The sequence below is a fragment of the Zea mays genome, chromosome 2, assembly GCF_902167145.1.
Source record: "Zea mays cultivar B73 chromosome 2, Zm-B73-REFERENCE-NAM-5.0, whole genome shotgun sequence".
Lineage (NCBI taxonomy): Eukaryota > Viridiplantae > Streptophyta > Magnoliopsida > Poales > Poaceae > Zea > Zea mays.
In genome coordinates this window covers 57,432,071-57,444,865 of record NC_050097.1, presented here as the reverse complement: position 1 = coordinate 57,444,865, position 12,795 = coordinate 57,432,071, and positions in this window count along the sequence as shown.

Genomic DNA, 12,795 nt, shown 5'->3' with positions numbered 1-12,795 from the left:
CGCTTCCGTCTTCGCCAAGGGGAGGAGCCACAAGATATGTACAACCGGCTCAAAACCTTGGTGAACCAAGTACGCAACCTCGGGAGCAAAAAGTGGGATGACCACGAGGTGGTTAAGGTTATTCTAAGATCTCTTATTTTCCTTAACCCTACTCAAGTTCAATTAATTCGTGGCAACCCAAGATATACACTAATGACTCCCGAGGAAGTTATCGGGAATTTTGTGAGCTTTGAATGTATGATCAAGGGCTCAAAGAAGATCAACGAGCTTGATGATCCCTCGACATCCGAAGCACAACCGGTGGCATTCAAGGCGACGAAGGAGAAGAAGGAGGAGTCTACACCAAGTAGACAACCAATCGACGCTTCAAAGCTCGACAACGAGGAGATGGCTTTAATCATCAAAAGCTTTCGCCAAATCCTCAAGCAACGGAAGGGGAAGGATTACAAATCCCGTTCCAAGAAGGTTTGCTACAAGTGTGGTAAGCCCGGTCACTTTATTGCTAAATGTCCATTATCAAGTGACAGTGACAGGGATAACGACAAGAAGGGCAAGAGGAGAGAAAAGAAGAGGTACCACAAGAAGAGGGGCGGCGATGCCCATGTGTGCCGCGAGTGGGACTCCGACGAGAGCTCCACTGACTCCTCCGACGACGAGGACGCCGCCAACATCGCCGTCACCAAGGGACTCCTCTTCCCTAACGTCGGCCATAAGTGCCTCATGGCAAAGGACGGCAAGAGGAAAAAGGTTAAATCCAAATCATCCACTAAATATGAGTCTTCTAGTGATGATAATGCTAGTGATGAGGAGGATAACTTGCGTACCCTTTTTGCCAACCTTAACATGGAACAAAAGAAAAAATTAAATGAATTAATTAGTGCTATCCATGAAAAGGATGACCTCTTGGATTCCCAAGAGGACTTCCTAATTAAGGAAAATAAGAAACATGTTAAGGTTAAAAATGCTTATGCTCTAGAAATAGAAAAATGTGAGAAATTATCTAGTGAGCTAAGCACATGCCATGACACTATTACCAACCTTAGAAATGAAAATGCCAAATTAATTGCTAAGGTTGATTCTCATATTTGTAATGTTTCAACTTCCAATCCTAGAGATGATAATGTTGATTTACTTGCTAGGATTGATGAGTTGAATGTTTCTCTTGCTAGCCTTAGAATTGAGAATGAAAAATTGCTTACTAAGGCTAAAGATTTTGATGTTTGCAATGCTACTATTTCCGACCTTAGAACTAAGAATGATATATTGCATGCTAAGGTTGTGGAATTAAAATCTTGCAAAACCTCTACATCTACCGTTGAGCACACTTCCATTTGTACTAGATGTAGAGATGTTGATGTTAATGCTATTCATGATCACATGGCTTTAATTAAACAACAAAATGATCATATAGCAAAATTAGATGCTAAAATTGCCGAGCATAACTTAGAAAATGAAAAATTTAAATTTTCTCGTAGTATGCTTTATAATGGGAGACGCCCTGGCATCAAGGATGGCATTGGATTCCAAAGGGGAGACAATGTCAAACTTAGTGCCCCTCCTAAAAAATTGTCTAACTTTGTTAAGGGCAAGGCTCCCATGCCTCAGGATAACGAGGGTTACATTTTATACCCTGCCGGTTATCCCGAGGACAAAATTAGAAAAATTCATTCTAGGAAGTCTCACTCTGGCCCTAACCATGCTTTCATGTATAAGGGTGAGACATCTAGCTCTAGGCAACCAACCCGTGCTAAGCTGCCTAAGAAGAAAACTCCTAATGCATCAAATGATCATGGCTTTTCATTTAAAACTTTTGATGCATCATATGTTTTAACTAACAAATCTGGCAAGGTAGTTGCCAAGTTTGTTGGGGGCAAACACAAGGGCTCCAAGACTTGTGTTTGGGTACCCAAAGTTCTTGTTTCTAATGCCAAAGGACCCAAAACCGTTTGGGTACCTAAAGTCAAGAACTAAACTTGTTTTGTAGGTTTATGCATCCGGGGGCTCAAGTTGGATCATTGATAGCGGATGCACAAACCACATGACAGGGGAGAAAAGGATGTTCTCCTCCTACGAGAGAAACCAAGATCCCCAACGAGCTATCACATTCGGGGATGGAAATCAAGGTTTGGTCAAAGGTCTTGGTAAAATAGCTATATCTCCTGACCATTCTATTTCCAATGTTTTTCTTGTAGATTCATTAGATTACAATTTGCTTTCCGTTTCGCAATTATGTCAAATGGGCTACAACTGTTTATTCACTGATGTAGGTGTCACTGTCTTTAGAAGAAGTGATGATTCAATAGCATTTAAAGGAGTGTTAGAGGGTCAGCTATACTTGGTAGATTTTGATAGAGCTGAACTCGACACTTGCTTAATTGCTAAGACTAACATGGGTTGGCTCTGGCACCGCCGACTAGCCCATGTTAGGACGAAGAATCTTCATAAGCTTCTAAAGGGAGAGCACATTTTAGGACTAACCAATGTTCATTTTGAGAAAGACAGGGTTTGTAGCGCATGCCAAGCAGGAAAGCAAGTTGGAGCCCATCATCCACACAAGAACATCATGACGACCGACGGGCCGCTTGAGCTACTCCACATGGATCTATTCGGCCCGATTGCTTACATAAGCATCGGCGGGAGTAAGTATTGTCTTGTAATAGTGGATGATTATTCTCGCTTCACTTGGGTGTTCTTTTTGCAGGAAAAATCTCAAACCCAAGAGACCTTAAAGGGATTCTTGAGACGGGCTCAAAATGAGTTCGGCTTAAGGATCAAGAAAATAAGAAGCGACAACAGGACGGAGTTCAAGAACTCTCAAATCGAAGGCTTCCTTGAGGAGGAGGGCATCAAGCATGAGTTCTCTTCTCCCTACACGCCACAACAAAATGGTGTAGTGGAGAGGAAGAATCGAACTCTATTGGACATGGCAAGGACCATGCTTGATGAGTACAAGACTTCGGATCGGTTTTGGGCCGAGGCAGTCAACACCGCCTGCTACACCATCAACCGGTTATATCTACATCGAATCCTCAAGAAGACATCTTATGAACTCCTAACCGGTAAAAAGCCCAATATTTCATATTTTAGAGTCTTTGGTAGCAAATGTTTTATTCTTGTTAAAAGAGGTAGAAAATCTAAATTTGCTCCTAAGACTGTAGAAGGCTTTTTACTAGGATATGATTCAAACACAAGGGCATATAGAGTCTTTAACAAGTCCACTGGACAAGTTGAAGTTTCTTGTGACGTTGTGTTTGATGAGACTAACGGCTCTCAAGTAGAGCAAGTTGATCTTGATGAGATAGGTAATGAAGAGGCTCCATGCATCGCGCTAAGGAACATGTCCATTGGAGATGTGTGTCCTAAGGAATCCGAAGAGCCTCCAAATGCACAAGATCAACCGTCATCCTCCTCCACGCAAGCATCTCCACCGACTCAAAATGAGGATGAGGCTCAAGTTGATGAAGGAGAAGATCAACCAAATAAGCCACCTCAAGATGACGGCAATGATCAAGGGGAGATGCAAATGATCGAGACAAGGAGGATGAAGAACAAAGGCCGTCACACCCAAGAGTCCACCAAGCAATCCAACGAGATCACCCCGTCGACACCATCCTCGGCGACATTCATAAGGGGGTAACTACTAGATCTCGTGTTGCACATTTTTGTGAGCATTACTCTTTTGTTTCCTCTATTGAGCCACACAGGGTAGAGGAAGCACTTCAAGATTCGGATTGGGTGATGGCGATGCAAGAGGAGCTCAACAACTTCACTAGGAATGAGGTATGGCATTTAGTTCCACGTCCTAATCAAAATGTTGTAGGAACCAAATGGGTCTTCCACAACAAACAAGATGAGCATGGTGTGGTGACAAGGAACAAAGCTCGGCTTGTGGCCAAGGGATACTCCCAAGTCGAAGGTTTGGATTTCGGTGAAACCTATGCACCCGTAGCTAGGCTTGAGTCAATTCGCATATTATTAGCCTATGCTACTTACCATGGCTTCAAGCTTTATCAAATGGACGTGAAGAGTGCCTTCCTCAATGGACCAATCAAGGAAGAAGTCTATGTTGAGCAACCTCCCAGCTTTGAAGACAGTGAGTACCCTAACCATGTTTATAGGCTCTCTAAGGCGCTTTATGGGCTCAAGCAAGCCCCAAGAGCATAGTATGAATGCCTAAGAGATTTCCTATAGCTAATGGCTTCAAAGTCGGCAAGGCCGATCCTACTTTATTCACTAAAACTCTTGACAATGATTTGTTTGTATGCCAAATTTACGTTGATGATATTATATTTGGGTCTACTAACGAATCTACGTGTGAAGAATTTAGTAGGATCATGACACAAAAATTCGAGATGTCGATGATGGGGGAGTTGCAGTATTTTCTAGGATTCCAAGTCAAGCAACTCCAAGAAGGCACCTTCATTAGTCAAACGAAGTATACTCAAGACATTCTAATCAAGTTTGGAATGAAGGATGCTAAGCCCATCAAGACACCCATGGGAACCAATGGGCATCTCGACCTCGACACGGGAGGTAAATCCATCGATCAAAAGGTATACCGGTCGATGATAGGTTCATTACTCTATTTATGTGCATCTCGACCGGACATTATGCTTTCCGTTTGCATATGTGCAAGATTCCAATCCGACCCTAAGGAATCTCACCTTAGGGCCGTAAAACGAATCTTGAGATATTTGGCTTATACTCCTAAGTTTGGGCTTTGGTACCCTCAGGGATCCACATTTGATTTGATTGGTTATTCGGATGCCGATTGGGCAGGGTGTAAAATCAATAGGAAGAGCACATCGGGGACTTGCCAGTTCTTGGGAAGATCCTTGGTGTCTTGGGCTTCAAAGAAGCAAAATTCGGTTGCTCTTTCCACCGCCGAAGCCGAGTACATTGCCGCAGGCCATTGTTGCGCGCAATTGCTTTGGATGAGGCAAACTCTGCGAGACTACGGTTACAAATTAACCAAAGTCCCTTTGCTATGTGATAATGAGAGTGCAATCAAGATGGCGGATATTCCCGTCGAGCATAGCCGCACTAAACACATAGTCATTCGGTATCATTTTCTTAGGGATCACCAACAAAAGGGGGATATCGAGATTTCTTACATTAAAACTAAAGATCAATTAGCCGATATCTTTACCAAGCCTCTTGATGAACAAACTTTTAACAAACTTAGGCATGAGCTCAATATTCTTGATTCGCGTAATTTCTTTTGCTAAATTGCACACATAGCTCATTTGTATACCTTTGATCATATCTCTTTCATATGCTATGACTAATGTGTTTTTCAAGTCTATTTCAAACCAAGTCATAGGTGCATTGAAAGGGAATTGGAGTCTTCGGCGAAGACAAAGGCTTCCACTCCGTAACTCATCCTTCGTCGTCGCTCCGTGCATCTCTCCCTCTTTTGGGGAGAGTTCAAAGCAAAAGGACTTCGTCTTTGGTATAATCTTCATTCATTTATTTATGACCAAAGGGGAAGAAAGTACTTTAAGGGCTCTAATGACTCCGTTTTTGGCGATTCATGCCAAAGGGGGAGAAAATATTTGCCCAAAGCAAAAGGACCGCACCACCACCTAATTTTAATTTTAAAATTGGAGATTTTCAAATTGGTATCTTATTGTGTTCAAAAGGGGGATAAGTAGTATTTCAAAAATGATATATCAAAACCCTCTTGAACACTAAGAGGAGGATCTCATTTAGGGGGAGTTTTGTTTAGTCAAAGGAAAAGCATTTGAAACAGGGGGAGAAAATTTCAAATCTTGAAAATGCTTCGTAAAATCTTATTCAATTACCTTTGACTATTTGCAAAAGAACTTTGAAAAGGGTTTACAAAAGAATTTGCAAAAACAAAATCTGTGGTGCAAGCGTGGTCCAAAATGTTAAAAATGAAGAAACAATCCATGCATATCTTGTAAGTATTTATATTGGCTCAATTCCAAGCAACCTTTGCACTTACATTATGAAAACTAGTTCAATTATGCACTTCTATATTTGCTTTAGTTTGTGTTGGCATCAATCACCAAAAAGGGGGGAGATTGAAAGGGAATTAGGCTTACACCTAGTTCCTAAATAATTTTGGTGGTTGAATTGCCCAACACAAATAATTGGACTAACTAGTTTGCTCTAGTGTATAAGTTATACAGGTGCCAAAGGTTCACAACAAGCCAATTAAAAAGACCAATGTTGGGTTCAAAATAGAGAGCTAAAGGCATCCCGAAAGGCTCCCTGGTCTGGCGCACCGGACTGTCCGGTGTGCCACCGGACAGTATCCGATGCACCAGGGAACCTCGCGCTGAACTCCTCAGCCTCGGGAATTTTCAGAAGCCGGCGCGCTATAATTCACCGGACTGTCTGGTGTACACCGGACAGTGTCCGGTGCTCCAAGGGGACACGGCTCTGAACTCGCCAGTCTCGGGAATTCGCATCGGCTGCTCCACTATAATTCACCGGACATGTCCGGTGTACACCGGACTGTCCGGTGTAACAACGGGGCAACGGCTACTTCGGCGCCAACGGCTACCTGCGGACGCATTAAATGCGCGCCAGCGCGCACATAAGTCAGGCACGCCCATGCTGGCGCACCGGACACTCTACAGTACATGTCCGGTGCGCCACCGGACATCCAGGCGGGCCCAGAAGACAGAGCTCCAACGGTCGGAACCCAACGGTTTTGGTGACGTGGCTGGCGCACCGGACATGTCCGGTGTGCACCGGACTGTCCGGTGCACCATACGACAGTCAGCCCCACCAAACGGCTAGTTTGGTGGTTGGGGCTATAAATACCCCCAACCACCCACCATTCATGGTATCCAAGTTTTCCACTTCTCAACCACTTACAAGAGCTAGGCATTCAATTCTAGACACACCAAAGAGATCAAATCCTCTCCAATTCCACACAAGGCTTTAGTGATTAGAGAGAGAGATTTGCCGTGTTCTTTTGAGCTTTTGCGCTTCGATTGCTTCTTTTCTTTCTCACTTGTTCTTGTAATCAAAACTCCATTATAATCAAGACAAGAGGCACCAATTGTGTGGTGGCCCTTGCGGGGAAGTTTTGTTCCTGGTTTTGATTTGAGAAGAGAAGCTCACTCGGTCGGAGGGACCGTTTGAGAGAGGGAAAGGGTTGAAAGAGACCCGGTCTTTGTGACCACCTCAACGGGGAGTAGGTTTGCAAGAACCGAACCTCTTATTTGCTTGCGATTTGTTTTGCACCCTCTCTCCCGGACTCAATTATATTACTAACGCTAACCCGGCTTGTAGTTGTGTTTATATTGGTAAATTTCAGTTTCGCCCTATTCACCCCCCTCTAGGCGACTATCACTTTTATTTACCCAATAATGTTCTCTATAATCATTTTATCATGCATAGGATTAATTTTGATGGGACCCAATAGGCCACCCTAGTCTGGTTATTTTTTCACCTTGTTTACCCTGAACTTTTGGGTATTCTTTGTTATTGCTATATATGGTTTTGGGTGTTGAGATAACTATTACACATGATCATTCTTTATTTCTATTCATGATAATACAACTATGTTAATTGGAACATCGAGCTTAACTTGAGAAACACGTGCCACCACAAAGGGTGAAATGGGACGCCCTTGGCTGACTAACTAGGAAAGTTATTGGAGGACTACCTTACCCGAAAGGGGCAATGACAGTATGGGAGTAGGCGTGTAGGGAGGTTCTCGGATTGATTTTGCTGCGATGACGGACAGACGGGGGATTCATGCATTGCTCTTTCTAGAAACTGTAGCGGGTTTTCTGAAGATAGTGAAACTTTGTAAAGGCCTCGTAGTGGATCCCTAGCCATTCACCTCGGTAGTGTCTAAGGGTCTAGCTAACCTAGGCTATACATGGGATACACGGCTTGTGGGGTATAAGATACAACCTCTGCAGAGTGTAAAACTGGTATACTAGTCGTGCTCGCGGTCATGAGCAGCTCAAGACTCTTGCATGATTAATTTATGGAATTAAATTCAATTTATCATTTGCATCGCATTGGAATTTATTATTAATTTTGATCTATTATTACTCTGGTTTGGCATCTACTTACATTTAGTAACTGCTAATAAAACTTGACCAAATTATTAAAAGCAATACTCAGCTTTAACCCTTACTTATTGGTCAGCCTTGCACTTCACGTAAACTCCCACCTTGGTGAGTTCATGCACATTATTCCCCACAACTTGTTGAGCTATGATCTTTTGTGAGCTCACCCTTGCGATATATAAACCCTCCCCCCACAGGAGAAGAACATGTGGTCTAAGAGGAGCCGTACAATGAGGAGTACGAGTTGATCTAGGTGGCGTCTCCCAGTCAGTTTTATGGCGCCAATGATGTACGTTTAGTTCGTTTTATTATTATCATTTATTTTTGTAAGACTTTCACTATATAATGATGATACTTGTGACATTTATCTTTATACACTTTGACGTTATATATGATCTATGTAATGATGATACTTGTGACATTTATCTCTATACACTTTGACGTTATATATGATATTCTTCTTTGATGTACATATGAGACGTATCCGGTTTTATCCCTTAAATCCGAGTGTGACAATGAGTAATATAAAAAGATGTTATTTCTTATTTTTCTAAAATATGCCGCACTGTGCAGAGCACATGACATCCTCAAAACAGCTATAACTTTTTGATATAATCACATATAAAGATAAAACGCATATAAGAATTATATTTATCTACGGAACCTACATCTTTTTGTTCACGTCATTTTGTTTGAAATTCAGGTGTAAAAAGTGACCTCATCGAAAGAGCCATTAAGGACTAGTTTGAGAACCTTATTATTTCAAGAGATTTTCATTTTTTCCAAGAAAAAATAGTCCATTTTTAATTGGAAAAATATAAATCTCTTCATATATTGGAGTTCCAAAACTAGCTCTAAACTGTAGAGTTCGAGATCCCTGTTTACTACGTGTAAAAAAATTATTGTTTTTTGACCATATAAGCTGTCAGCTCGAAGGGCGGTACCAACTACCAAATATTCGGCGAATTGAATCGGCAGAAGGTACTTGCCGCCACTTGTATCGGCAGCAGGAGTATAGTCTCGAATCTTTTTTGGGGGGTGAAATGTGTTTCTTTTTGGAAAAGAAATAAATCTTTACTACATATTAAGACAGTAAAGGTAGTCTGCCTCCCCTCGTTCTGCCGTTCTGCCGTCCATCGATCTGGACCGTCCGTATCCTATCGTGCGTCTGCGTCTCCCACACTCCATCTCCCTCCACCGCACGACCGCACCCAATCCCTAACCTCCCCCCGCACGTTCCTCTCCTCTCTCTGCCGCGTTACCCGCCCCCTGCCCCTGCCGCGTTACCCGCCCCCTGCCCCTGCCGCGATAGATGCCTCGCGGCCCCCAACAACGACGACCGCGCCGCCATGACATCCCATCGCCTCCACCTCCGCCACAGGCCCACAGGGCGCACCCTCCCCCTCGCCGTCGCCTTGCCCAGCTCTATAAACTCGGGCGCCGCATCACCAACTACCCTTCGCATCCGCCTGTTTCTAGGAGTCAAACGCGAGCACCTCTGCCGTCATCCATCATGGTTGAGAGAGATTGGTGAGGAAGGAGGGACCAGGCGCCACCATCGCTATACGCAAGCCGGGGTCATCCTATCGTAGAAACCAAGACTACTGCGTCGTCATCTTTGGTAAGGCCTCTTTGAGCTTTGCCTTTTTCCTGGGAACATTGTAGCATCGAGTTCGGGGATGTGCCGTGGGTTGTATTATCGCTCCGCCATGGAGGCCGAGCGAGTCCTCGGCGTTCGGCCGTTTTGCGGCGGCCGCTTCTACGCCGGAGGCGTCCCCGTCGGCCTCCGCCGTGGTGTCGCGAGGAAGGAAGAAATCGAAGAAATCGACGAGGGGGTTGGATTGGACTGCGACTGTTGTTGATTCTCTCTTGCACACGGCGGTCCTCCTCTAGAGTCCAGACCCAATCCAAATCCCTAATCCTACAAAGGGATCCCAAATCCGGTGTCCAGTCCAGTCCAACCTGTAGTAGATATCCCCTCTGGCTTGGTCGTCCGTCCTTGCCCCAATTCCGATTGACCGGAGAGGAGTTGGATCAGGGAGCATTGGAATGGCCGCCGCCGCATAGGATGGAGCTGGATTCCTCCGGCCGCTACTCGGTTGGTCCCATGGATGTTGTGATTCGAGGACGCGGCTAGAGATTCGGTACTGATGGTGGCGCGAATTTCGCACGGCGGCAGATTTGACGCGCGTTCGCCCATTTTTGCGGGTGGGGTTGGGTCCGCATTGCTGCATTGACGCATATGCGTCACCCTCATTTCAGCTGGTTTGCTACATTGCAGCCACGTACGCTTAGATATGGTACAGCGATAGCGCAGTGGTTTGTGTGGAACACATTTGGCTGAAGTTACTCACTGATCAAAACCTGAAAGGTTCGCCTATGGACTTTTATGCTTGTTCAGTTCTTTTTGGCAATGAATGAACCCAGCTTGCAGTGCCATAATGTGTAGTAGGTCTAATTGCAGCACCGCTCTGTCAGCTCTGTGTGAGTACCGCTAATTGCTGCAAAGCAAGTCTTTCTTGTTGAGCTCTCAGCAGCTCATGGGCACACTTTTTAGACAAGGTTATCTGGTGAATATGACAGGCAGACAGCTGTAAACACTCTTTATGGAAATGGTGTGCTCCTCACGAAGTCAAAACTTATCGACGGTGTATCCGAAGGATGATGGATGTATTTTATTTTGTTGGAGTTGTGACCATTTGCATGTTCGTACTATTCTAATAGTTTTAAAGTGGTCCATGACATTCTTTTCACTGAATTGTGGTTAGCAAGCAATCTGCGCCACCTTCCCTAGCACTTCACTCTATCTCCACACATTCAGTATGTAACTTGTCCAGATTCAAAACATCAGCCCCTGTAACAGATCTGAAACACAAGCCAAATTGGTGCTATAGATAAGTTAATTTGTGTTACCCTTTGAAAAGTAAGAATCCTCCTAAATAGGTGCAGAATTAAGGGCTTACACTTCCAAGCTTCAGCCTAGAGCCACGGCGGCCTCCGCCAATGGGGCTGCTCGGTGTTCGGCCGTTTTGCGGCGGCCGCTTCTCCACCGGAGGCGTCCCCGTCGGCCTCCGTCGTGGTGTCGCATGATGCCGTGTGTTGTATTATCGCCTCATTAATTATTTAATAATGGGATTCACAGCTAATTAAATCTGGAAGTATGAGGCTGCTGCCTGCGTCAGCAGCCTTCATGGCCTCATGGGGTCAGGCGGGAACCGGTATTGCTTGTTCTCAACCCCTTGCTCTGTTGCTTCTGCATCATCAAATTCATGGGAATTATGAGGAAGTAGCTGTGTTACTTCGACATCATCAAATTATAGGAATTATGAGGACGTAGCATGTTAGTGTAGCTGAATTCCCTTTTCTCTAGCATTGATTGATGTCAACTGAAACCCATAGGCTGATCATTTGACTGTCACGTCAAGTTCTTGTTTGATTGGTTGCTTGTGCTTGCTTGTGGATAGGTTCTATTCAACCTTTTCCTGGTCTAACTGGTTTATAAGAGTGGAACAATATCTGATTCGTCGATGGACTCATGTGTTATGGTTTCACGTAAAATTATTAAACTGCATAGTGCATACAATTGCAGGGAGTTTTCAAATTGAGAACGGAAGATTTTTAACGCTAAATAACATTGACGATGGAAGGTCCGTGCATTCGAGGGACTCCTAGGATCGATGTGTTGGAACTGTGGACGCCAATGGAAGGGACGCCGATGGAAGGGCGCAGATTAAGGTCATGGGACGGCGGCGAGATGGATGGGGTCGCGGAGGGGAGCGCAGGGAGGGGATTATGGGCGGGGCGGGATGAACGGGGAGATGGTCGGCGTCACCGGGGGGTGGAGGGAGGGAAGGCACAGTTGGGGGCATGGACGGGGGCAAGCTTGGATGGGGTCGCGGAGAGGATCACTGACAGGGACGGGATGAACAGGGCGAGGGCATGTGGTGCAACTGTGGACGCCCACGATAGAGGTTTATAGAGTAGTAGGTGAAATAACCTTAAAACACATAAAATACATATCTTCTTCATATTAGCTCCGATTTTATCCGTTCCAATTGCGTTAGCTTCACAAGAATATTGGCTACACAGTAACAACATAATTTATACTTTATCACGCATCTTTATAATTAGATATTGCATGATCTATATCCATTAGATTTATTGTGCCTAAAAATATTGTTTTAATCCATAACTCTCTCATTGTAACTCTGATATTAGCCGTTCTCGAACCTACGATCTCGTAGCAACGCGTAGAACATTATTATGCAGTTTGTTCTCATGTTTGGTGTGATGTTAATTTTGTCTATACCATGTTTGTTGTATTGTTGCAAGTAGACAAGCAAGTGACCGAGGAACCTGGAACTCAAGGCAGGACTTTCTAGAAGGCGAGGACGGTAAGCTTTCGTGGTTTAATGCTGGTGTCCCTATAATCTATACGGTCCATACCTTGCTCATTTATTTTTCTACTGCACCTTAGTCTGCACCTTTGGAGGCCACCTTGAAAGGAATATAAATCAACAAATGGGGCTCATTTATTTTTTCTGTTGCACCTTAGTCTACACCTCTGGAGGCCACCTTGAAAGGAATATAAATCAACAAAGGAGGCTCATTTATTTTTTCTGTTGCACCTTAGTCTACACCTCTGGAGGCCACTGTTTTTGCACAGCTATGACTTCCCCCTTTGTTGATTTATATTCCTTTCAAGGAGGCCAATGGGTTCAGATTTGGTGCTCCT